This window comes from Camelus dromedarius, chromosome 7 (genome assembly GCF_036321535.1).
Source record: "Camelus dromedarius isolate mCamDro1 chromosome 7, mCamDro1.pat, whole genome shotgun sequence".
Classification (NCBI taxonomy): domain Eukaryota; kingdom Metazoa; phylum Chordata; class Mammalia; order Artiodactyla; family Camelidae; genus Camelus; species Camelus dromedarius.
Genome location: NC_087442.1, coordinates 3,886,885 through 3,914,332, shown reverse-complemented (window position 1 = coordinate 3,914,332; position 27,448 = coordinate 3,886,885). Strand labels below are relative to the sequence as shown.

Below are 27,448 nucleotides of genomic sequence, written 5' to 3'. Positions count from 1 at the left end.
GCCCTCTGACCCCCACCCTGCTCCTGGGTGCTCCGGGGTCCCCGGGAGTCACTTCACGTCCCTGGGCCTCAGGTGGCCTGGGAATGGACGTGGTGAAGCTCCTCCGCTCTCTCTGGAGGGTTGTGACGACGCAGTGAACCCTTGAAAACAGCTGAGGAGACCTGTGCCAGCTCCTGGGGCTGCTGAGACCAGCTTCCACAAAGAGTGCGGCTTAAAGCAGCCGACATCCAGTGTCTCACAGTCTGGGGGTCAGGAGTCCGGGGTCAGGGCCTTCTCCCTCTGGCCTGTCTGTGCCCAGCGCTCCCCTCTTTATAAGGACACCAGTCATATCCGACCAGGGACCTGCCCCTCTCTGCTGTGGCCTCGTCTCAGCTGACTTCATCTGCAGTGGCCCCGTTTCCAAAGAAGGTCGTGTTCTGAGGCACCGGACGGGGGAGGACTTCAACACATGGGTTTTGGGGGGCAGGCATTTCAACCCATGATGAGACCCCTGAACACCTGTTGTCAGTACCAACCACATGAGCCTCGGAGGAAGGGCCGACTGAGAAGCTCTTTGGAAGCAAAAGTCTAGGAAAAGAGTGAGTGAATCCGGATGTCTTTGCCACAGGAAGAAGGAAAGCTCACCCTGCCTGGTTCCAGGAAGACCAGGCTGTCGCCCTCTGTGACTCACAGCAGCACATCTCACCCGAGGTCTGGGTACACCCACCGTCCCAGCCCCGCCTTCCTGGCCTCACCCTGATTTCTCTTGAGCAGGGACGGGCGTGTGTCTGACGAAAGCAGCTGTCAGTCTTCTAAGCGTCAGTCCCCTTGGATGGCACAGGACAGGGGGTGGGCTTCTGTGTTGGGAACTTGGCGACGCCCTTACCCTTTGGCTGAGTCCCCTGCCCTGGGGGTGACTTGGCACTGCTGCACACCAGGGGCTCACAAAGGTCCCATGGTTGCATACCATGTGGGAGGACTCTGAGCCCTGGGAGTTCAGGCCTGTCCATGAGCGGCCAGGAGGAGAGCCAGCTCCAGAGTGTCTTCTGACCTGTGGGTGGCAGAGGGTGACCAGCAGCGTCAAAACCTCAGCTGATGAGGGTCTCAGGGCTCTGCTTTTTCCATCCTCAGGCTGGACTCCCTGTGGCCACAAAATGGCTGCTGCAGTTCCGGGTGTCATATCCACACTCCACGCCATCAGGAAGAGAGGCCATCTCTCCTTTAGTGTTCAAGTGCAGCCAGCTCAAGTTCCATCACCCAGAAGTCCCAGAAATCACTCTTCTATGGCCCATCTCCAAGTTGACTGCCATGGCCAGGGACTAACCCTAGCGGGCCCACCTTTGTAGCTGAGGGAGTTGATCTGCTTCCTCCAAGACTCCTGAGCTGGTTGAGGGAGGGTTGGGTATCTGAAAACCAGGGTACGATCAGGAGGAGGGGCCCAGATGCTGGGTCATCTAAAATAGTAAAACGTTACCGCACGCACTTACTGTTGACTAAACTGTTAGCTCAAAATTCCAAAAATTCTCAGGAATCTGCTTGGCGCACGTGATCCTTCTGGAGCTGGGCCCCACAAGTCACAGGCCCCCGGTTCCCTTACGTCAGCCATGGTACCCAGTGTCCGTGCCGCAGTGGCTGCATGTGGGGCAGCCTGGGACCCACAGAAAGCAGAGCCTGAGACAAAGGCCTAAGTGCAGAACTTGATCGTGGATGTGGCCACGGGGACAGGGGCACGGCAGGAGGAGCCGAGGAGCAGTACTAGGAGGGGTCATCTGGTGGCCAGCACAGGGTCAGCAGTTCCTGTATCCTGCAGGACCACCAGGGAGCTGTGTGATCGCATCTCAGAATCACTGGCAGAGGGGGAATGGACAAGGCGTTAATCTGTGGCTCCTGTCCCCCTGGTCAGAGATGTCCCCGCGGGTTTAATTCTGCACGTTTCCAGGAACGTGGGCAATTCCTCTAATGCCCCTTCCCGATGAGCGTGAGCAGCGGAGCGCGGGATGGGCAGTGAGGGGTGCAGCGTGGCTGGGCTTACTCCCGCCAGGCTGCCCCTGCGGGAAGTGTGGGTGCGGGGGGAGGAGGGGGATTGAGGGGGGAGGGCACTGGGTGTGGAGCACCTGCTGGAAGCACTGGGCGAGCACCGGGGAAGACGTCAGGTCAGCTGTGGTGCGTAAGAGGTGTGGCTGCTGGGATTCTCTGTGCAGTAACTGGTTGGCACGGGCTCTTGGAAAGATGGAGCCTCTGTTCTCCAAAGGTCTGGTTGGGACGGAGCATCCCCCCGGTAAGTGAAAGGAAGCGGTCGTGCTCAGACTGGAAACAGGGAGTTTAGTTTGATTTTTAAATAAATAAAGCTGCTCTATGAGCGGCCACCACGTGTAAGTGTAATGGGTGACAAGTTGCCTTGTGGCGCTCAGTGCACACCTGGGCTTCGTTCCGTCTCCCAGTGGGGCTTAACCCCTGGTGTGTCCACCTTGGCTGAACGTCGGCCCGAAGCAGCGCATCTCCTTTTATCGTGAATGGCTGTGAGGCAGGTCCATGTCCCGGCTCCCTTTTTGGTCAAATGAAAATTATAATTACTTGCAGGGCCCTTCTTTCTTTTTCATTTGTTTATTAAAAAATATTTAGTGTTTGTTCACGATGTCCAAATTACTCTGGACCCTGGAGAGATGTACAATGTGTCCTCTAGCCTGGTGATTCTAACCCGGGGTGGAGACCAGGGTGGTGCGTAGACCGTGCGGCAGTGGGTCAGACCCTGCATCAGGAGCGAGGACGGACGGGCACACTTGGCTTCTCCATCTAATTTCATCTTCCTTCTAGTCAAGTACAAACCCGTTATCCAGCTTAAACTTGTGTTTGTGTCAGACGAGTAAGAAAGTGAAGAATTAAAAACTCTGTGAGAATGTGTCACGAGTATATGCTCAGCACACTTGGCTGTGGTCACAGTCCGTGGGCGTCGTTTACAGCGGGAGACTCTCCAAGGAGGGGAGCAAGGGCAGGGTTTCAGGAGCAGCTGTGTCCACAGAGTTCAGGCAAGAGCTTTTATAGACTATTGATCAATTCAAACAACATTTATCTACCTTTTTAGTTTCACAAGATTGTCCCCCCCACCGCCCCGTCCCCCAAAGAGGCTTCTATTGATAAATGTTAGAGTTTGGCTGAATTGAGACCATCCTTCAGAACTGATTGCTCTCGCATTCCACTTGCAAAGCTTGTAGGTAGGCTGCAGGTGGGATACACTGAAAACACGGTAAGTTATTTCAGCAGAGTTAGGTTGGAAGGGGATTTTTAAGAAGTACCTGTGTCGCGGCTTGCTTCTGCTCTTGAGGCTTTCAAATGTAAATAAGATCCAGCTGCGGGAAGCTTGAAGAATAATATTTAGGTTTAGTACTGAATTCCCGAAGGAATGGGGCAGGCATTTGCTTACAAAATACAGCGGTCTCGTGCTCCAGTTTCCCGTGTATCAGGGTTTTAGTAACAGACCACAGAATCCAAGTTAGCTTTTTATTTCTTTATTTTATTATTTTAATTAATTTTTAAAATTAAAGTATGATTGATTTACAACATTAGTTTCAGGTGTACAACAGAGGGATTCAATATTTTCATATTTTATACCCCATATAAAGTTACTATAAAATAATGGCTGTACCAACGTAGATTTGAAAGAAACGAGAGTGCTGGTGGTTTGAGAATCCCCCAGAGGGCCAGAGCACGGTTGCAAGGAGAAATGCCTGGAATCCAAGCAGAAATGCAGAACCACTGGCCCACGCCCACCAAGCAGCTCCCACCCTTGCTGCTACAGCTGGAAAAAACACAAGACTGCACCCCTGTGCTGCGCGCGATGACTTCCTGGTGTGGGGCTGCGCCTTCCCACTACTGACTTCTGCCCAGGCAGACCCTGGCCCATGTGGAATGCCAGCTGCAAGGCCTTCTGGGAAAGACCATCTATGTCCCCCCGGGTAGACGTGTCCCCCTGGGTAGACGTGTCCCCCCGGGTAGACGTGGCCCCCCCGGGTAGATGGGTCCCCCCGGGTAGACGTGTCCTCCTGGGTAGATGGGTCCCCCCAGATGGACTGGCCCCCCTGGGTAGACGGGTCCCCCCGGGTAGACGGGTCCCCCCTGGTAGACGGGTCCCCCCAAGTAGGTGCCTTGTGCTGCTGTTTCTTGGAGAGGGCAACTGAAATGCTCAGTTCATGTCGGGCTTCCTCAGACCTGAGCTCTTTCTTTGCCTTCACTTGTCACCGCTCTGATTCTAACTATGCTGATTTATTTCCTTTGTTGGTGCATCTGAACTCTGTCTCTGAAGCAGTTAAAACAAAAGCAAACTGAGCTCCTCCCGGGAGCAGAGGCTGAGCTCAGGGACAGTGGAATCTTTACTGAAGGGACCGACGGAACAGGAGAAACGACAGTGCGGGAAGGAATTGCTGGACCCAGCGCCCCCTTCGTCAGAGGACACACGGAGAAAGAAACGCTGGTTTCAAGTGTGGTTAAGTTGTATTTTTAATGGGATCAGATTTTAAAAAGCTTTTTGGGAATAAAAATACTACCCAGTGAGCAGGGAGCAGAAACTCCCCTGGTCCGCAGAAGACAGAGGCTCAGTTTTCCCATTAGATTAAAAATGTAAGACGCATCCAAGGACTGGAATGGTGAGAAGACAGAGGCAAGGACCTCAGACTGCTCTTGTGGTAGCTCTGTGACCTCTCCTTCAGCAGGAGTAATGGTTCCTGTCAGGCAAGTTAGGAAATACTCCCATTTCATGAATCTAATTATCTACAAACAAGCTGTTGGGGTAGACGAGGTTGGTTAAAAATACTTAGTATAGAGGCCTTTCTTTCTCTCTCCGTATGTTTATTGGGCAAGTGGAGTTTTTATTTGTAAATAGAAGCCTCCATTTATTTTGACTGCTTGTGACAAAAACCCCGTTATCAACAGTAGTTTCAATGCATAAGGTTTTATTTTTCCCGGTAGGCGGGCTGCCCAGGCCTGGCATCTCAGTTTCCATGAAGGCCTTGGGGACATACATGCTCCTTCCAGTGTTCTGGCCTGCAGGCCCTAGATCCTGGCCCTGGTCCTCACACCCCAAAGTAGTGACTGGAGCTCCAGCTGACACATCTACTTTCCAGCCAGCAGGATGAAGAAAGTGACCAAAAAAAAAAAAAAAAAAAAAGTAGAGCGCCTCCTCTCTTTTCAGGATACTTCATGGAAGCACCATCCAACACTTTCTAGAACTTGGTCACCTGGCAACAACCAACTGATATCATTTGGCTGAGGGGCAGGGGCCTGGCTAAGAACCAGTTTTCATTATTGAAGAGCAGGAGCAGTGCTGGGTGCTGGGCAGCGATGAGCAGTCTCTGGCGCAGCTGAGTTGAAGGAGCCATTGTTATAGATTTCTTTTTAAAAAGGCGGGTGGTGCTGATAACTTCCAGGACAGTAGGGCCTCCTTTCCTGGCCGAGCTCTTCAGAGCTGCCCTGGCCGTGCAGTTTCACAGGCGCTGGCTTTAAACTCTGTTTCCTAAGTCAGTCTTGAAGCTTCAAGGTGCAGCGTTGGGTTTCCACACCTCTTTTCTCTGACCTTAACCCCAGGGAATAGGACTCATTGCTGAATGATGGTCAGTGTTGGCTTTTAATTCCCCATGGACACGGCCAATTCCATCTGACTTGGTCCATGGAGAGTAGGAGTGAGGCGGTGGAAGTAACTGGAAGAATCCTTCACTGTAATCTTACAGTATCAGTCTCCTTTTGTATCCCCCTTCCCTCTGCTTACTATTTAGAACAAACAAATTAAATTAAAAGAAAGCACCTGCACGAGTCTCCCAGGGCTGCCGTCACGAGCTGCCACGAACTGGATGACAAAACCCAGAAATTTACTCTCCCCCAGGTCTGGATGCTGGCCGTCGGAGGTCTGAGTGCTGGCTGGCCTGGCCCCCTCTCCTGGCTCCTGGGCCGTCCGTCTTGGGCCTTCCTGGGGCTGCCGCTGTGCCGCTCCCGCCTCCGCCTCAGCGTCCCGTGGCCGCCTGCCCTCTGCTGTCTGTCTGTCTTCATGTGACCTTCCCCCACCGGTGTCTCTTCTCTTCTTATAAGGACATCTGCTATATTGGATTAAGGGCCACCCTACTCTGGGATGACCTCATCTTAATTTATATCTTAATTTCATCTGCAAAGACCCTATTTCCAAATAAGGGCACATTCTCAGGTACCGGGGGTTAGGACTGTAACGTATCTTTCTGGGGACACAGTTCATCCTAGGACAGCCCAAGTCCATGCTTGAGGCTCAGGCCCAGCCCAGACCTACAAAATTGGACCCCACATTTTCACAGGCTCTGGCAACAGAGCAGTTGCTTCCATTGGCCTGAACTGGGGTGGTCATGCAGAGAGGTGCAGAGACAGCTCCTGGTCATGGGTGGCACCTTGCATCCCAGCATGAGGGGATGTGTGGGATGGGGTGCACCAGGAGAGGGCCAGCGAGTCAGGGAGAAGAGGGCTGCCTCCACCCCCATCTCACACTCACTCCCCACCGTTACTACCTGTTGCATTTTTGTTTTTTTTTCCCCAGCTTTATTGAGATATAATTGACACACAACATTGTGTAAGCTTGAGGTATAAAACACTACTTAATTAAAAAAAAATTGAAGTATGGTTGATTTACAATATCATGTTAGTTTCCAGTGTACAACATAGTGATTCAGTTGTACATATATATATATGCATATGTTCTTTTTCATTGTAGGTCATTATAAGATATTGAATATAGTTCCCTGTGCTATATAGTAGGACCCTGGTGTTTATCTACTTTGTATATTGTAGTCAGTATCTGCAAATCCCAAACTCCTAATTTATCCCTTTCCCCTCCTTTCCCCTTCTGCAGCCAGAAGTTTGTTTTCTGTGTCTATGAGTCTGTTTCTTTTTTGTAAATAAGTTCATTTGTGTCATTTTTTTAGATTCCACATATAAATGATTTTATGACATTTGTCTTTCTCTGTCTGATTTACTTCACTTAGAATGACCATCTCCAGGTCCATCTATCTTGCTGCAAATGGCATTATTTCATTCTTTTTTATGGCTGAGTAGTATTCCATTCTATATATATATACCACATCTTCTTTATCCAGTCATCTGTTGATGGGCATTTAAGTTGCCTCCATGTCTTGGCTACTGTAAATAGTGCTGCTGTGAACATTGGGGTGCATGTATCTTTTCAAAGTAGAGTTTTCATCTTTTCAGATATATGCCCAGGAGTGGAATTGCTGGGTCATATGGTAGTTGTATTTTAAATTTTTAAAGAAATCTCCACACTGTTTTCCATAGTGGCTGCAACCAACACTATTACTTTTGGATGAACATTTGATTGATCAAATTTCTAAATTTTACAACTAGAAATAAGTCACAAAATGCCAATGTCTTTTGAGGCCATTAGCATCTTGAAATAGTGGACTGAAGTGACCAATGACAAATGTCCTTTCCCAGAAGGATAAGGAGAGCAGGGCTGGAGGGCGCATCTTGGCTAACATGTGGTTACGTCCAGTTCTATGAAATCTAATAGAAGCTGCTACATGGGGGTTTTTATGCTGACCCCTCCCCACCCACCCACTCAGAGCTCCAGGAGGGTCGAGTCCTCGCTCTTTCCTCTTTCGTGGGAAAGAACAGAGTTCGGATTCTGAGAGTTTGAGCCAATGTATGAACCCTGTGGACATTCACATTTTGTGTATCTGAAGGCATGAGACTCAGTTTGCCATTAACAACATGAGAACTCAAGCCACCTGTTACGGGGATGGGGGAGAATCAAGTAAGACAATACGCAGAGCTGCTCTGTTGGCTGTCTTCACTATCACCGTTGGTGTGGTGGCGTTTAAAATTTGGGAGATGTCTGGGTAAAGGAGCATCATTCTTGGAGCATTTGTTGAACAAAATAATGGGCTCTAAGATGCGGTTGCTGTTCTGCGATTCTGATGCAGAGACGGGACATCCACCTGACATCCTAATGAGGATGCCTGGTATGAGGGCTGGAGGAGCCGTGGGGCAGGGCCTCCAACATGGGGTCACACAAGGGGCAACACAACATGAGGTCATGGGGGCTCCAGTGGTTGGGGAAGCCTTTATAAATGAGGCCCAAGGCAACTTCTGTGAGTTGGAGAGACAAAGCTAAGCAAACGAGACGTCACAGGCCCCCAACTGCCATCAACCCCGGGCCGGCCACCTGTGGCTGTCTTGAAGGGTGACCTGATCACACAGACGTGATGGGAGGGGCATCAGAGGACTAACCAGGAAGACTGTGTGCACAATTTGATCAAGAGGATCAGAACACGATGGAGCAGGGAGCGGGTAATCTGTTTCTCTGAAATTCTAATTAGGGGTAGCAACTGGGTTCTGTAATTTTTTCTTTTGTTCCATCTCCACAAAACCAATTCAATCTTATTGCATCTATACATTGCCACGCGTCCTGGCCATAAGCAGGAGAAGGCCTGTTTAGTTTGTTGCCTTTTGGCTTTTAGTGAAAAATCAATTTATTTCAGCTTACTAAGCTATTAGTGCCTATTGGATATTGACTTCCATGTTTTCTTTAAATTCCTGTCCTGCGTGCCCTTTCTCAGACACTGGGGAAGAGTCTTTCCTGACTTTAAAAACGGTGCACTCAAGACCGCTGGGAAGCAGAGGAGTGAACCAGATGCTCACTAGGTGTTTCAGAGACCTTTCTGGTTGAGTTATTAAATTCCTTAAGGCTTCTAAATTCTCTGCTCAAGCATCAACTTCATTAATTCCATGCCCTGTTAAGAAGTGGTACCGTTGAGAACTGAGTGGCGTAAGCCTTGTCTGAGGGTACACGAAGGCTTTGGCAGATTATGAGGCGGTGTTTTCTGGAACAGGAGAGGAAGATTCATAGTACCTGTGATGGCTAATTTTGTGTGTCCATCTGACTAGGCTATGGTACCCTGTTGTTTGGTTGAACACTAGTCTAGATGTGACCATGACAGTATTTGGTAGGTGTGATTAACATCTTCAATCAGCTGGCATTAAGTAAAGGAGATCACCTTCCATAATGTGGGTGGGCCTCACCCAATCAGTCAAAGGCTTTAAGAGCCAAAGCAGGGTTTCTAGGGAAGAAGGAATTCTGCCTCAAGCCTGGAGCACAGAAGGCCCACCTGGGTTTCCGGCTTGCCAGGCTGCTCTGCAGATTTCAGACTCAAGACTGTAACACTGGGGGTGCTGGGGGGTGGGACATAGCTCAGTGGTAGAGTGTGTGCTTAGCATGCACAAGGTCCTGGGTTCAATCCCCAGTGCCTCCATTAAACAAACAGACAAACAAACAAACAAACATAATTGCCCACCCCCAGATAAAATTAAAAAAAAATCCAGTGGGCATATCATTAAAAAAAATCCAAAAGAAAAAGACTGCAACACCAACTCTTACCTGACCTAGGTGGTCAGCTGACCCGACAAGTTTCAGATGTGCCAAGTCCCTGCAATCACGTGAGCCTGTTGCTTAAAACAAATCCGTCACATACATGCACATCTCTGACTGGATCTGCTTCTCTGGGGAGCCCCGACCGACACAGCTGGACCAGCAGCCCGCTCTCCCAGGCTCAGGGCATTCTGGTAATTGCTGGCGATGCTCTCTCCTCCCGAGCCCGGGAGTGGCCGCAGAATTGCCTGGAGGAGGCTGCGACTGTTGTCGTTCCGCGTCGGCACTAGAGGGAGAAGCTGTTTGCTGTTCTAATTCTAGGGGAACTTTGTGGATGTGGGCTAGTAAAACAAGTACTTGTTCTCAGATTAAATCCCATCTAATTAATTTTTCAACTAAATATTTGTGGGCTTCTGATGCCAAAGTGCTGTGTTTAACATTAAGGGGATAAAAGATGGACAAGGCTGGGAAAGATCTGGGCTGAGCGTGTCTTCAGTGAGGAAGTGGCCGAGGCAGAAATGTCATCACTAGTTCCCATGACCCCCACCATCCACTGCACTTGATAAAATGCGGAGACCGGAGGGAGGCAGGGCAGCCTGGGCTGATACGGCAGTGGGAGTGGACCACGCAGGCACCTGCCAGCTTGAAGCCAGGGCTGCCTGCGTGGGTTCAAGGTTTAAGAGGACATGCCTACCCCATCCCACCCCACTCCACTGTTTTCTTTTGGGGGGGCTTTATTTTAAAAAATTTTTATTGAGGTAGTTGATTTATATATTATATATTTATGGTTGATTTTTGATGTGCTGGTTTCAAGTGTACAGCAAAGTGATTCAGCTTTACATATACATATATATATTCTTTTTCAGATTCTTTCCCATTCTAGGTTATTACAAAAGCTATTGAATACAGTTCCCTGCGCTGTACAGTAGGTCCTTGTAGTTAATCTATTTTATATATATTAGTGTGTATCTGTTAATCCTAAACTCTTAATTTATCCCTCCCCACTCTTTCCCCTTTGGTAACTGTAGTTTGTTTTCTTTGTCTGAGAGTCTGTTTCTATTTTGTAAATAAGTCCATTTGTCTCATTTTTTTTTTAGGTTCCACATATGAGTGACATCATATGGTATTTTTCTTTCTCTTTCTGGCTTATTTCACTTAGAATGACCATCTCCAGGTCAGTCCATGTTGCTGCAAATGGCATGATTTCATTCTTTTTTATGGCTAAGTAGTATTCCATTGTATAAGTATACTACATCTTCTTTATCCAGTCATCTGTTGAGGGACATTTAGGTTGCTTCCATGTCTTGGCTATTATAAATAGTCCCTCTGTGAACACTGGGGTGCATATAATTTGAAAAGATACGTGCACCCCACTGCACCAATGTTCTTGGAATGTCCTCTTCAAGTCAACTAGCTATTATGTGATGGCGGTCACTGGGTGATGTTTTTAAGCAGGAAGGAGGGCCAGCAAACGCAGGCGTAGAAAGCAGTGGTTGTGCTATGCTCTGGCGTGCGTGGTGCTCTGCTGGTCGTGAGGTGTGATTGAAATAACAAATGATGCCATAAATAAATGAGGAGGAGCTTTTAAATTAACAGCAGCCCAAGATTGGAGATTAATTTTTTAAATGTTTTCTAAGAAGAAAAATGAAGCAAATAAATTCCGACAATTAGGAAGTAATGAAGACCTTGCACGGAGAGCTTATTGCCAAAGGCAGAGAAGGGAATTCACGGTGGTTCTGAAGCAAATGCAAATCACAGGCTCAGATTCGAGCAACGTTGGGCATCAAGGGAACTGGCTTGCTCGCTTTGTGAACCCAAGTAGTCATCTTTGAAATCGCTCAGGGAATGTGCAGAGAAAGCCAGTCGTGGGGAGGAAGAACTCTAGGCCCTCGGTGGATCTTCTGAGGATTTATATGTTATATAAATGCTCTGCTTTGTAAAATCCCCAGCGGCTCTGATGGGGGCGTCAAGGGGCGTGTGGTAACGAGCTGGGTCTGCACCGATCTGATGCTCTGGGATGCGCAACCTCGTGGCTGGTGGCTGGTGACTGTTGGCAAACGTGACCGTTGGCAAAAGGACCCAGGACCCCGGACTCACAGACGGGCTCCTGAGGCTGGAGGAGGTGAGCAGTGGGTCTTGGATGCATCGCACCTCACAAATCAGGAACATTTTGGGCTGTGGGCTGTTAGCTCCTGTTGGTTTTTTTAGATCTAAAGCACAGACTCATGAACATTCCCTTTTAATCTTTTTTTAAAAAAATTAAATTTTTATCAGTTTTGGGGGGAGGTAGGTAATTTGGTTTATTTATTTATTTATCTTTAATGGAGGTGCTGGGGATGGAACCCAGGACCTCGTGCATGCTGGGCATGTGCTCTACCACTGAGCTCTACCCTCCCCCTTCCCCCTTAATCTCGATGTGATCCCGCAGCCATTGAAAATGTGTAAACATAGACCATGGCCTCGAGCTTTGACGTCCTCCGATCGCTTCCTCCTCAGCACAGATCCTGCTCCAGCTGCTGGACCCCTGGTGTCGACGCTGACCCCTCTCCACGCGCTGCCTCTGCCTGACCCTCCTTCCCCTGGGTTTACTGCCCGCCTCCCGCACTGCGATAAATGCCTTGTTGATCGGCACCGTCTCGTGCTCTGCTTTGTAAAATCCAGCAATAACGGTAGCAGCCATCACAGGTGGCGCACCAGGCCCACCCACGAATCCGTCCCACCCTCGTCGCCGGCGGAGGACAGGCCCCGCGTCGCTGAGTGTTTGCTGCGTGCCGGGCGGTTTGATGGTGTCCTCAGATCCACCGAGGGCCGAGAGTTCTTGTTCTCCTTTTATAGACGAGCAAACACAGAAGTTGACTGGGGTGTCGCCAAGCCGGAGTCAGTGGAGGAGGAGGAGGATTTAAATGTACCAGGTCCTCGGCGCACAACCGCAGACTGCCCGTCCCCCTGGGGCCTGCGGACACCCACATCTGTGTGGCTGAGCTGTGTGGCCGGGCAGAGAGCATGGTGAACTGAGGCACGTGCTCTGCTCAGGTATTTGTTGGGGGCTGAATTGTGTCCCCCAAAGTCGTATGTTGAGGTCTTAATTCTGGTATTTCAGAATGTAAATGTACTTGGAAATGGAGTCCTAATGCAATCAGCAGATATGATCAGTTAAGGGGCGGTCAGGCCGGAGTAGGGTGGCCCTAATCCCGGTGACTGCTGTCCTTGTGAGAGAGGGAAATTCGGACGGGCCCTTCCCACGGGGAAAGCGCCACACGGGCGTGAAGGCAGAGCCAAGGATGACCAGCCAAGCCCCAGAGGCTGGAGCGGGCGGGCCCGCCTCTCCCGCACGGCCCCAGGACGAGCCGGCCCTGCCCGCATCTTCGTCTCGGACTTCCGGCCTCCGAAGCACATTTCTGCCGTGTAGGCCCCTCAGTCTGAGGTGCTGTGTCATGACAGCCCTAGCAGACCCATGTAGTGTTCGCATTCAGGTCCTCAGAGACGCTGGTTCCTCCAAACCCAGCAGCCCGTGACCCGTGCGCCGTCAACGCCGGGCCGCTTCGTGGAAACGTCCGTGAACTTCCTCCCCGCACTGACCAGCCATCTGGGGGTGGAGGGCTCTCCTTATTTGCCTAACCAGCTTGGGAAAGAGGGGGAGGAACGTTGCTTAAACCTGGAACAGGTATCTTCCTTCCCTCGGCCAGCATCTGGTGCCTTTTGAATGATCACGATGACGCCGGCTGGTGTGAGCGCTAACTCTGCTGGGCGTGAGTCTAAAGGCCTTCTGTGATCAGCTCCTCTGATTGTGACAAAAACTTGTGAATTACTGCTGTCATGCTCTGTTTTTCCGCTTGGGGGCCTGAAGCTTGAACAAGGACTTGCTGACCCGTAAATACGGCATAAACAATGTTGATTTTAATTTTTGCACTTGAAAAGCCCCACGGATTAGTGTTTTGTTTTTGTTTTCCTTATTCAGATAAAATAATTCTGGCCCTTGTCGCTTATATTTGGTGGGGGGGATTTGGCATCTCATTGATATTTTTGACGGTTTTGTGGACAGTGGGGAATATACGCTTACCTTTTTCCATGCATGAAAGTTGAAACCTCCTACTTATTTTAAAATTCGGGATGGTGACAGAAAGGAAGCTGGATACAGACAAATCATTTAAGAACCCAGAGGCAGCTCAGGTCATCTGCCATATTTATTACAGTCTTCAGCATCTTGTCCCAGCAAAAATGTAAGCTACACTTTACGTAGCGAGGTATTGTTCACATTTGAAATAAGGGATGGGTTTGCCAGGAAGCTGATGGGGGCGCTGATCTAGAATATATATTTAGACAATATTTAAATAACCCAGAAACATAGTACTTGTTTCTTGGTATCCTGACACAATGAACAAAATGTAAATTATTAGCCCCATTCATGCAAAAATAGATTTCACTAAAAATTCATTGCTATCAATTCCAAATAGGGTAAGATGTTAGATTACACTCAAGGCTTATTGAATGTCTTATTTTGAATATAAAGAGATACGAATGTTTACCAATAGAAAAGTCATTTCTTCCCACCTTTGCTAAATAACACACTGGTCAAATCTTGAAGCCTTGCTCTGCAGGGGCACCAGCGTCCTAACATTCCTGGCATCACCTCACTTCTCTGTCCAGCTCTGTTTTATGTATGAACCAGGCTGACCCCCTAGCTCTGTCTGTGTTGATGTTTCCTCTTAACTCTCTTTTCTGAACACCTACCACATTCTGGGACCCCCCCATCTCTGTTCCTCATATACCTGGCTTCCTAAAGCTGCTTTTGTGCCCACAAAGATTGCCCCATCAACTTTCAAATAAGGTTGCCGGATAAAATACAAGACATCCAGTTAAATGGATACTTCTGATGAACAACAAATGATTTTTTAGCATAAGTATGTCCCAAGCAATATTTATGGCACATCCTAAATATTGCATGGGACATACTTATGCTAAAAAATTATCCATTGTGTATCTGAAATTTTGTTTGCTGTATCTGGCAACCTTGCTTGCAGAGATAGACCTCACTAGTGGTTTTGAGTAATTTCTTGGAAGATAGGTGTGTGTGTGTGTTTGTGTGTGTGTGTGTGTGTGGTGGAACTGTAAAATTACTGCTTGGTTGGGTACGTTAGTCTTTGGTTTATAATTTAACAATAAAATCATCTCTTTCATTAGTGAAAACAAAAATATGAATGGTTACTCTGCCGTGCAGAATGTCTTCCCAAACACGCCATCACCGGACACTCACCGTGCTTGTGAGAGGCGTGCGTCTTTCCCTGGATTAGGGAGCACGCAGGAAGTTCACGTACATTCTGCTTCTCCAAACCACCGGAAGCTTTCTTTCGGTTCAACCCCCACATGCCTTCCATTAATTAGTACATCACGGTGCTTAAAAGCCCTGAGCTGAAAACCTGGGGGCCAGGATTTTATTCCTGGGTGCTCGCTTACCGGTTGTGTGACCCTCAGTGTGTTTCTTAACCTCTGACCCTCAGCTTCCTCGTCCCAAAGGGGACGATGTAACTTTGGCTGTCAGGGTTGCTGGGAGGGGGAAGTTGATAGGGATGCGAACGGCTGAGATGGGCCATCGCTGGGTACCTGGTCCTCAACTCTCTCTCCCGCCTTCGCTCTCGGACTCCTTTGGTTTCCAGGGAGAGGAGCGTCGCCTGTGAGGTTGCGGGATTCTCCACGCCCTTGGTCAGTGCCCTTCCTCGGAAGCAGGTTTCCAGGCTGCCTGCCCCAGAGGCAGACACCAGAGGGAGCCCCAGCACCGCCGACCGCTCTGGTCCCCGGACCCCTGGCGGTTCCGGCTCCAGGCTGACCGCGGAGTGTGCAGAACACCCTGTGACTGCAAGGTCCCGAGCTCCTTACCGATCCTCAGGGTCAGTTCCGAGCTGAAATCCAAAGGAACGGAGGACAAATGACATGCACTGACCTGACCAGGATATTTAAAAACCTTAGCATAGCATGGAATGGAAATGAGCCAAGTGTATCTGAATTTGGGTGACAGAGCAAACTGTTTTGCCATTTTACCTGCAGGGAGGATGTGCCCGAAAAACCCTCTCAGCTCTTTGGAAACAAGAACCCAGAGCCAAGTGCCAAGCCTGGGTCCAAGGGCACCTCGCTGCTGGCCCTTTCCCCAGCAGCCTCTCTGTGCGGAATTTGCCTGAACCCAGGAGGGCTGAAATGGCACCGAACCCTCGTGCTGGGGGTCCGGGAGCCTCCCTCTCTCAGAGCCCAGCCCCAATTTCCCTCTCTCTGTCTCCCCTCTCCAGCTGCCCGCGATGTCTCCCTCCCCAGATCCTTCTCCATCCGCCCCGTGAGTCTGAGGCCCTCCTCGCGCTGCGCTGTGTGAGCCCACCCTTCACTCGCTGCGCCCCGCCCCGCCCCGCCCCGGGCCCCCCCCCCGCGGCGCTGAAGGACTCGGGGCCGCGGTGCCGGCTCCCCTGACCGCCTGGGGGCCCAGCGCGGTGCAGGGCGCGGTGGGAGGTGGAGGGAAATGTCAGGCACGGTCTCCGCCCCGGAGGTTTTGTGATCGCGTCAGGGAAACTATGGACGTTAGTAGGTAATTAGGGTTGACTGACCTATCTACAAACTCCATGGGATTTCAGAGAAGTGAGAGTGAAAAGATGGCATTTGGCTGGGCTTTGACTGTCAGGTGAACAATTTTGGGGGGGAGCCCAGGTGGGGTGCTGCGCCTGGCGTTATCCTCAGCTGGAGAGGTTAGAGGGGATGTGATGATGTAGTGGAACCACCTTCTTTCATTAAGGTGCTTTTATCCAACAGGAGAGCTGAGAACACACCACCACCTTCATCTCAGAGAACAGCCCCGCACAACTGCGCACTGCCATGTGTCACATGGGAGCAGAGGCGGGGGACCCTCCACGGAGACCCTGCTCCCAGGCCACGTGGCCAGCACGGGGGCAGGAAACAAAGTGTGGGTGGAAGAGCAGACGATTTGTCCATGCAGGGACCAGCTGGTCACCCCGCAAGCACCCTCAGGGTCCCTCCTGTACCCTCCGCAGGGCCCTGATGACAAGGAATAGGACTGCGATCCTTCCTGTGTTTTTCACTTCACCTTCCTGGGGGTCTAAGATTGACCAGCAGATTTCACCGACGTTCTTTCATGAGAGCAGATAATCCGTATCAGGTTTGAAATGTGAAAACCAGAAAATTTCTTGGGCTATGTTCTTTGGACTTCCATGCCGCACTCACATCTTAGGCACAGAGCTGTGGCTTTTGCAGTACGTGTGGCACTGCCTGCTTGACACCCTTGGGTGTCGCGGGCTTGTCCTCAGCGATCTGGTGGGAAGGCAGGCTCCCACTGACAGCTGGAGGCCCCGCTCGCTCCGCTGCCAGTTCAAATGCCTCCAGGCCTCTAAGATACACTGGGAGGCCGTCTTTTCTGCATGGATCTCCCCCTTCCTGAACGCCGCCAGCCCTCCTGGTGCATTACTCCCACCTTATCCTGTGGGCTCCTGAGCTGTCCCTGCATCCACTGGTCACAGCTGTGCCCATGGCCACCGGGTGCACCATATTTGGGGCAGCCTCTGCTCTCTGGACCAGATCGTACTTTGGCATCTTTTAATCACAATGAGAAAGAAAATGTTAAGACCCATGATGTAGAGACTGGCTCACGTGGGTGGAGGGCCCTATATGCTCTTCCAGGGCACTGCTCAGAGTTTCCAATGTGTTCTGCTTCTCGGCCCTGCCCCTGGGTGGGGACCTAGAGGTGTCTGAGCAGCGCTTCGCCCCAGGAATGCACACACAACACAGAGCCTGGCCCGCTTCGCACCAGCACCAAACAGGGCTTCTCTCCATCTCTGTCTGGTTTTAAGCAATTAGAGACTTGAGGACAAAACAAGGCCAGCTTCTCTTTGCCTGATTTGGAACACAAAGGGAACATTCCTCCCTAATCTATTGCTTTTCTCAGGGCAGAAACTGTCCATGTTGGAGAAACCCAATTACAGGTCTCTTTTCTCTCTGATCTGTGCGTATCAGAAAGAACCAGCAGGCAGCGCTTCCCACCCGAGGGGTGGTAGCTCGGAGGTAAGCAGGTGAGGGCCGTGGGGGCCCGTCTTGCAGGAGAAGGCGGGCGCCTGGGACCTTGCTTGGGACCCGCGGTTGGCGCTGCTGGCCCCCCGCCCTGGAGGGAGGACGGAGGGCTCCGTAGAAGTTGTGGAAGGATGCTTCTGTCCCTTTTGGGGGTTTTCCAAGTAGCTACCATTATATGGTTTGTTTCATCCTCAAATTTTATTGAGGACTTATTATAGGCCATGTATCAGTCCCCTGGGCCCACCATAAAAACTACCACAGACGGAGTGGTTTGACTGACACAGATCTGCCGTCTCTTGGTTCTGGAGGCCGGAAGTCCCAGATCCAAGTGCCGGCTGGGTTTGGTCCTCCTGAGGCCTCGCTCCTCAGCTTGCCGACGTATGTCTTCATCTTCGCATCAGAGCACGTCTGCGTGTCTTGTATGCATGTCTGTCTCTGCATTCAAATGACCCCCTTTGATGAGGACCCCAGCCATGTGGGATTAGGGTTCCCCTAATGACCTCATTTTAACTTGATTTGCTCTCTAAAGACCTTATTTCCAAACCAGATCTCATGGTGGGGTCCTGTGGGGTCAGGGGTCCTGGGGATCAGGGCTCTGACACATGCATTTTGGGGAAGACACTGTTCTATTCACAGCAGCTGTCAGGGGCTTAAGTCCTGTCCCCTCTTCCTCACGTGTGAGGCTGTCTTGGTCTAGTTTTACATCTGTGTCTAAGTCCACATAATTGGCACCAGTGAAGCAGCTTCTGGAGGCCACACAAGTGCTGTGTGGAGCTTGCTTAGTGTAACAGGTCAGTACCGAGAACCACGAGCTTGGGAGGAGAATCGGGCGTGGAGTGTGGGCCTGCACTGCCCTCTGTCCACAGACGCACCCACACCCCCGGGGCCCCCCTCGTCAGGACCTCCCTCCTGGGACCTTAATTCTCTCGGGAGCTGGAGGCCCGGTGCTCCATGGCGCTGCTCCAAGCCCTTAAGCCCGACCCAGGAGCTCTTTTGTGTCCTTTCCTAAATACAGAGAACCTTCTCTGCCAAGCCTGGAGTCAGTGATGTCCTTCCTAGTGGCAAAAAGTAAAACCTGTCTGATGTCTGTGATGCTAACAGTGTTGTGCCTTCCCCTCCGTGTCCCTCAGGGAGCCCTGCAGGGCTGGGCCACCGCCCCCCAGCGAGGACCCTGAGGACTGGGCGACTTCCTTCATGGGAGGGAGTGTGGGAGTGGGCCTCAGGGGGAGTGCAGCGTGTGGCTTCAGGAGTGTGTTTGCAAACTTTCTGTTTTCCTTTTGGAAACCGTCTGCCCGTGTAATCCGAACTGTTTTTAAAAATTAAAGCTTGTCCAAACCTTCTGGTTTGGAGCTGCAGACGGTGTTTTGGTTTCAAGCTGTATTTCAGGATGGTTTACTTAGCACTGGGTCTGTGCGAACCAGCCAGGCTGTGGAGAGGCCCAGCCTCATGCGGGAGCTGAATCAGCTGCGTTTCTCCATCCCCCACCCCAGCGCCATTCATCATGGGGACTCTGGGGACACCTTGCACCCTCAGAGATGCTCACAGAGTCTGAGTTTCTGACGAGACCGTGCGTTTACTTGACTGGCCCCCAAACAAGGCGACTCCCTGGTAGGGTTAGACGATTCTAGAGTTTTCTACTGGGGTCTCAGAAGAGACTCTGAGAGCAGACAGCTGACCCGGGCAGAGGCTCCCATCAGACTGTCCCTTCTCTATCTCACCCTGTCGGGAACAAGATGAAGGGTGACCGTGCGTCTGTCTGCGGTCGCCTGGTTAAAGCACTAGTTTCATCAGGCGACACTGCCTGGCTGCCACTCAGAAGGTGGCTTCAGAGACCCACCCCCTAAAGCCACCAGAAAGGATGGTTCCCTCTGCCTCTCTCCTGGTTTGTTATTTTATTTATGTCCCTAAGAAGGGCCACTAGGTTCCCTGAGTCTCAGTCACTCTGTTTGCATCCAGTCTTGGGGAGGGAGGGGGACAGATGTGTGGTGGAGGAAGTGGAGGTGATGGGGGAGCTGGGAAGGGGGGCGATCCATCTGGACCTGGAAGTGGGGGGTGGGATGGAGAAGGCATCAGAACGCCTGGTGGCGTGGGGGTGGGGGGTCTCTGTCCTAGGAGCCCAGTGAGGCTCTCAGGAGGCTGGAGGATGCAGGGCTGGAGGGTGGGGCGGGGCCGGGAGGGGAGGACAGGTGCTCAGGGGAGGTGGGTGCCAAGCTGATCAGGGCGGTGGGGACCGGGCCAGCAGAGACAGCCATGCCACCCTCTGAGGGGGTGAAATGGCCTAGGGAACTGTGGGCAGGTGTGGGGAAGCAGATGGAAGGATGGGGTTGAGGGGCTTGTGCTGAAGAAAGGGAGAACTTCCTCGAGCTCCTGGACCCACACTGCCCGGGGCCCTGGGCTCAGGGCTACACGCTGGTCAGTGCATCTCCCACACTTGGGACCTGCCTCCAATGCTTTTGTACTCCGGGAGGTCATGTTCAAAACAGTTCCTGGATACCCTCACTTCTGGGGAGCAGTCAGCCCAAATGTGAGTTTCTCGACTGCTCTGAGTGATGTAAAATGTTGAGGGGCCCACGCTGGTGCCCTTAGCAACCTGACGTTCCCCCAGCCCCGGCCCAGCACTGCCCCTGCCCCTCCATCGCCTTCTTCAAAACCTACCTGTCGCCTGTTCCCCCGAGGACATCGCTAGGTGGGTAGTTAGCCGTCTGACAGAAGCAGCACTGACCTTCGGAGGCTGGTGCTTTGACAGACCAGACAGGTGTCAGCCTGACTGCGAGTAGGCTTGGCTTCTCTTCCTCTCAGTTGCCCTGCACCACGCCGGCTCACCCCGGCTGCTCCGACACGTTGTCCCATGCGGCTGCAGCCGTCGCTGTGACCCTGACCCGACAGAGACGCAGACACAGCTGGTTCTTGCTGCACGTGACAGGTGTGCTCCTGGAAGTCCGCACACTGAGCGATTTCCCCGTGAAGAGTCACGCAGGAGCCGCGGTCCTGGATGAATCCCCCTACCTCCTTCTCCTCCCATCCACGTAGCGCTTCCCACCATTTTAGGTAATCATAACTTTTAAAAAAATTGAAGTACAGTCAGTTACAATGTGTCAATATCTTGTAATAACCTTTAATGAAAAAGAATATGAAAACAAATATATGTATATATATGCATGACTGGGACACTGCTGCACACCAGAAACTGACACATGGTAACAGTAAATTAAGTGACAGTGAAAATCTGTAACGTGTGGTTTGGCTAAGAGGTAGGGTTCTGGTGTGGAGCTGAGGGTCGCATTCCAGCTTTTTCCTTTTTCTGGTCAAGAGATCTTTGGCAAGTTTTTTCATCTCCTCTGTGCCTCCCTTTCTCACCCATCAAGAGGAGGTAATAATAGTCGCCAATTTGTAAGGTTGTTTGAGAATTAAACGAGTGGACATGTTGAATAGTTGTAAATACCTGGTCTCTTAGTTACAGATATTTTCCCCACAAAATAAAGGGGATCAAGGAATCTGCTGTCCTGCGGGCCAGTCCACACGCACGGACTCCAGAGGATCCCAAAGCTGAAATGAGAACTGCCCAGTGAGTGTAGGACTGTGTTACCCTCCGATCAAGACACCGCTCCCAGGGGCTTGTTTGCAAGGTGCACTCTGTGAAGGGTGAGATTCCCTCTTGCTTCCCAAAATGAACGCTCCGACTTCTATCTGAACTTCCCTTGTGTTGCTGACAAGAAGGAAGACCCAGACCCGAAGCTGAGATGTTTTGTAAGTTAGCAAGAGAATTTATTCAGTTTCCAAAGAGGCAGTTTTACTCGTAAGAGATCGGTTAGGTCAAAGTTACCGGGTTAATTATAGCAAGTTGGTAAGTGACTTGGATTTTCTGTGGCAAACGTTGTTAATAACTCTAAGAGGACAGGCCTGGTTTTCTGTAAAATCATATTCTAATGAAGAGCGAGGCTGGATGTCACTGAGAATGCAGTGATACTGATCAGACATAGAGCCTGTTAAATTTGACCTTAAAGGAAACGTTGTCCCCTTGGCAGGGAGTGCATTTCATTCTGCTGCAATGCATGTTGCTGTAACAGGAGTGAGCCACGTGTAAGCGGCACTCGGGAGAGTGTTTTCCGTGTAATGAAGGCAGAAATCACGTTTTTATCAGTGATTTTTCTTAGCATGGAAAAGAAGAGCAAAGGAAACTCAAATTAAGCAGAAGAAAGAGAACAATAAAGATAAGAACGCAATCAATGAACCAAACAGCAGATAAACAATAGAGAAAATCAGCGACACCAAATTGGTTCTTGCAGATCAACCAAACTGATAAATGTCTAGCAAGACTGATTGGGAAATAAAGAGATAAGGCCCAGATTACCAGGGTCGGGAATGAGAGAGAAATACCCCACACAATAGGGTAAGAGGATATTGTGAACAATTTATGCCCAAAGTTACACAACTTAGATAAAATGGGTACATTTCTTTTTTTGTGTGTGTTTGTTTTTTGGGGGTTTTTTAGGGAAGAGGAGGTAATTAGGTTTGTTTATTTATATACTTATGTATTTATTTATTTATTTTAGTAGAGGTACTGAGGATTGAACCCAGGACCTCGTGCATGCTAAGCATGTGCTTTACCACTGAGCTCTACCCTCCCCCATCCCAGGGTAAATTTTTTTTTTTCAATTTTATTTTATTGAGTTGTAGTCAGTTTACAATGTTGTGCCAATTTCCAGTGTAGAAAACACTTTTTCAGTTATACATGAACATGCATGTGTTCCTTGTTGCATACTTTTTCACTGTGAGCTGCAGAATGGGAGAAAATTTTTGCAAAAGATGAAACTGACAAAGGCTTGATCTCCAGAATATATAAGCAGCTCACATGGCTTAATAAGAAAAAAACAAACAACCCAATCCAAAAATGGACAGAAGATCTAAACAAGCAATTCTCCAATGAAGACACACAGATGGCCAATAGGCACATGAAAAAATGCTCAGTATCACTAATTATCAGAGAAATGCAAATCAAAACTACAGTGAGGTATCACCTCACACCAGTCAGAATGGCCATCATTCAAAAGTCCACAAATGACAAATGCTGGAGACGCTGTGGAGAAAAGGGAACCCTCCTTCGCTGCTGGTGGGAATGCAGTTTGGTGCAGCCACTGTAGAAAACAGTATGGAGATTCCTCAAAAAGACTACGAATAGACTTACTGTATGACCCAGGAATCCCACTCCTGGGCTAGTATCCAGAAGGAACCCCAGGGTAAATTTCTTGCAAGACAAACTATCAAAACTCACTCAGGAAGGAGTAGATATACTGAATAGCCCAGCATCTATTTAAAAAAATTAAATTTCTAGGTAAAAACCTTCACATAAAGAAAACTATAGCCTTACTGGTGAATTCTATCAAAATTTAAGGAAGACATAATACCAATGCTACAGAAAGTCTCAGAAAACTGAAGAGGAGAGAATACTTTCCAATTCATTCTCTAAGGCCAGTATTATATTGATACCCAAACCAGAAAAAGACAACATAAGAAAATAAAATCACAGACCAATATCCGTAATGAACTCAGAGGCACATATTCTTAATGAAGTTTTAGCAGTTTGAATCTAAAAATATGTTAATACATAATACATCATGGCCAACAGGGATTTATCCCAGGAATGTGAGACTGACATTTACAAATCAGTGCAATTCACTGTATTTACAAATATAAAAAGAAAAACCATACGATCATCTTAGTAGATGCAGAAAGAGCATTAGATACAAATCCAGAATCTGTTTCTGACAAAAACATTCAGTGACTATTAAGGAAGGAAGGCACTTCCTCAGTCCGATGAAGAGACTCTCCCAAATGCCTACAGCTGGTGCTTTACTTGCTGGCAGAAGAGACCTGATACCAGTACCCTTGAATGCGCGTGTGAAGCACTGGAGTTCTTAGAAAAAAACTGACAAAATAATGAAAAGAAAACAATAAATCACTACTGTTGAAGAAGTGAAAGTTAAAATGAAAACCTTTCTTACAAAAACAGCCCCAGCCCCGGATGGCTCCACCATAGAATTCCACCAAACGTGTATGGAAGAAATAACTCCAATAAGAACTCTTCTGGAGGATGGAAAGAGAGGAAACCCTTTTCAACTCAAGGTCACAATAACCTTCATGCCAACACCCGGAGAGAGAACACGTGAGAAGGCAGATGTACAGACCACTGTCCCTCAAACATAGAGGCGATTATTCTAAGCACAGATTCAGCAAACTGACTCCAGCAGTATGTTATACACCACACATCAGCTGGGTTATTCCAGGAAGGCAAGGCGGGCTGAATATTAAAGAAAAATAAAATAATCTAATTCATAACATTAACAGAATAAAAAAATCAAAATCATAGGATCATCTCAATAGAGTCAGAAGAAAGGTGTGTGATAATTTTTTTAAATTTAATTAATTAATTGAACAAGAATGAATAAATAATATGAATCAATTTGTTGATTTACAATATTAGATTCAGATGTTCAATATAGTGATTTAGTATTTTTATAGCATATATGCCACTAAAATTTATTACAAATTAATAGCTATATTTTCCTGTGCAATATATTCAATATATTCTTGTTGATTATTTACTTAATTTATTTAAAATATTTTTATTTATTTTATACATAATAGTTTGTATCTCTTAAGGCCATTCCCTATCTTGCCCCTCCCTCTCCCCACAGGTAACCACTAGTTTGTTTTCTGTATCTGCAGTCTGTTTCTGTTTTGCTATATACATTCATTTGTTTTATTTTTTAGATTCCACCTATAAGTGATATCATACAGTATTTGTCTTTCCCTGCCTGACTTATTTCACTAAGCATAATCTCTAGGTCTACCCATGTTGCTGCAAATGGAAGAATTTCATTCTTTTTTATGGCTGAGTAATATTCCATTCTCTCACTATATACATATATACCACATCTTCTTTATCCATTCATCTGTTGATGGACACTTGCATTGCTTTCATATCTTGGCTATTGTAAGTAATGCTGCTATGAACACTGGGTGCATGTAATTTTTTCAAATTAGTATTTCTTTTTCCAGATGTATACCAGGAGTGGAACTGCTGGATCATACGGTAGTTCTATTTTCAATTTTTTGAGGAACCTCCATTACTGCTTTCCAATTGATGCTGCTGCATCAATTTACATTCCCAAGTGTACAAGGGTTCCCTTTTCTTCACATGCCTGCCAACATTTGTTATTTGTAAACTTTCTGATGCTAGCCATTCTGACAGGTGTGAGGTGATATCTCACTGTAGCTTTAATTTTCATTTCTCTGATGATTAGCGATGTCGAGCATCGTTTCATGTGTCTGTTATTCCATCTCTATGACTTTTTTGAAAAATGTCTATTTAGATCCTCTGCCCATTTTTTGATTGAGTATTTTTTTGACATTGAATTGTTTGAGTTGTTTGATATTGAATTGCATGAGTTGTATGAGTTTGGATATTAACCCATCGTCAGTCACATCATTTGCAAATATTTTCTTCCATTTAGTAGGCTGTCTTTTAGTTTTGCCAATGGTTTCCTTTGCTGTGCAGAAGCTTTTATGTTTAATTAGGTTCCATTTGTTTAGTTTTGCTTTTCTTTCTTCTGCCTTAGGAGACAGATACCAAAAAGTGTTGCTATGATTTATGTCAAAGAGTGTTCTGCCTGTGTTGTCTCCTAGGAATTTTATGGTTTTAGGTGTTACATTTAGGTCTTTAACCCATAGTGAAACCTCACTGCAAACTCAGGAGAGTGTGGAAGGCTAAATAATGGCCCCTAAAGATAACCCAGACCCTAATCCTGCATTTGGAGGGGACCAACAGATCCATAGAGGGTTTGGTTCCTTCCCCCACTTCAGGACTCTGAGGAAGGGCCGTGCTGCATGTGAGACACCGCGTCTTCCCTGCTGGCTGCCAGAGGTGGGAGGAGTAAATGCCCCGTGGGAGAAAGCTGATCAGCAGGGGCAGGCGAGTGGTGAGGAGCCCTGCCCTTTCACTTCATTCCCAGGTAAATGGGTCCAAGATGCAGAGGTTCCCTGCATTCGTTCCCATGACATCTCTCAGGACTAAGCAGCTAGGTGTGTTTTTTTTTGTGAAGATGTGGCCAGCTCTGAAAAGCACAACCTTTTATCCGTTTTTCCCCTTCCCTGCCTTAGTCCCCCTTTCCCTTCACTCCTGCTTCCTCAAGACTGCACCTGGGATCAAACATGAACACATCCTCCTTGCTCTGTGGCAGGGAATCTTGGCCACAGCAGCGTGCTGTGACAGCGGGTGGGTCAGAGGAAGCAGTGATGAGTGGAATTCCGCAAAACAACGTGCCTTCCTTGAGGGAGATGGCCCCGCCGAGTCACCATGCAGCGCTCCGGGGCTGACCTGGGTTTGGCAGGTGGCTCAGTGTTTCCCAACTCTTTAGGGCATGAGGACACTTTTTAACATAAACAAGTGTGTAGGTGCTAATACAGCAGCTGTATTGTTTAGTGCCGGTGCTGGAGGTCTCTGTTTGCCTCTCCAGATGGCTCTCCACCCTCTCCATCTGCTTGGAGCCCTGACTCCCCAGGTCCCGGGCCCTGCGGCATCTGGTGGGAGAAGTGGGGAAGCCTGGGGGAGGACAAGGTCGCGGTGCCGATGTCTCCAACTTCTGCTGCCACGGGGCTGCCGGCTGGCTGCAGCCCTGCTGTCTCCTGCAGCTGTGTTTCTGCCTTGGGTTCTGGTGACTGCCCCTCCCCGCCCCTTCTCCTGTAGCGGTGGAAGGCCCTCCACTGACCCCAGCTCTGCAGAGCAGCTCCGTGGTTCCTGATTTCTGTGGGTTAAGAGTCCTTGTGTTAAGCTCTTCAGTCACCTGGGTTTGAGTGTCCATTTATTTCCTTCTGGGGCCTTGACTGATACAGTCTATCTCGAGCCAACTCATGGAGTCAGAAGTATGCTCTGTCTCTGAGAATGTGTTCAGTGCATCTGCATTTTATAAATCACAATCGTGTCACATGTCCCCCCTGGTTGTATGCCTCATCAATACTATGTATTTGCTGTTCAGCCAGGGCTTGGTTTGAGTACCAATTTGTAGACCCCCTTGTAATTACTTCCCAGGTTCCGGCAAGGACCCGGAGCGCTGAGCTTGGGGGCCCCTGACATCGACACTGGACATGAGGCCAGCAATCACCTTTGCCTGAAAAATTGCTTGTGACTTAAATGTTGTGGCCCCCACCCTGGCTGGAACAGTCACCCCAGTTCTTTAGAATGCTGACTCCTAGGCCCCACCCTGTACCTTCTGAGTTTCACGCCCGGGGCCGATGCTGATTGGCCAAGCTTGAGATCAGGGATTTAAGAAACCGGGAGTCCCCCAGAGGGACCTGGGGGTCTGAGCCATAAAGGGCCGGCTTGTGACAGGAAAGCCCAGCAGTGGGAGTGAAGGTTCACTCAGGGTCCCTCGCCCACCCTGTCAGGGCGCCCGGTGTTTCCGGGGCTCCCTCCCTTCCTGGACACAGAGGAGGTATTTCCCAGCTGCTCTGGCCACTGGGCTGGGAGCAGAAGTGGCATGTGTCACTCGGGGCGGGGGGCAGCAGGTAAAGCTGGCGGGGTCTCCATGGGCCCCCCCAGTGCAGTGTCCCTGATGTCATGCTCAGGGTGGGGGGCGCTGCAGAGTGCGTGCGTGAGCCATCCACGGGGACCGCTGCCTGGACAGTCTCCAGCCCCACAGTGGACTTTGAGTGAGCCCAGAATAGACCACACTGGGATAGTTTGGAATGGATTCTAATCACAGCAAATCCGAGCTTAACCCAACTGACCTACCGCTGCTGAGACAGTGCTCGACTGTTGTGACTTACCCTAAAACGACAGGGCAGCATGAGAAGATGCTCATAGCACAAGGCTGCATAAAACAAGCAGGCTGTAAAATGGCCTGTACTTGATATGTAATCATTGAAAACTACACCTGGGCATGGGCTCACACTGGGTGGGAATGCATAAAAGTTAAACTACTTTGTGATGGTGATGGGGAGCAGGAGCCACTCAGAGGAAAA

General features: G+C 49.2%; 1 long non-coding RNA gene across 1 annotated transcript; it reads left to right on the top strand.

Annotated features, from left to right (window-relative positions):
• The first annotated feature begins 10,199 nt into the window (after positions 1–10,199).
• Positions 10,200–13,758, top strand: LOC116154112 (uncharacterized). The gene is made up of 3 exons (XR_004137996.2): positions 10,200–10,544; positions 11,320–11,492; positions 11,867–13,758. It is a non-coding gene; the product is annotated as an uncharacterized LOC116154112 (long non-coding RNA).
• Positions 13,759–27,448: the final 13,690 nt, after the last annotated feature.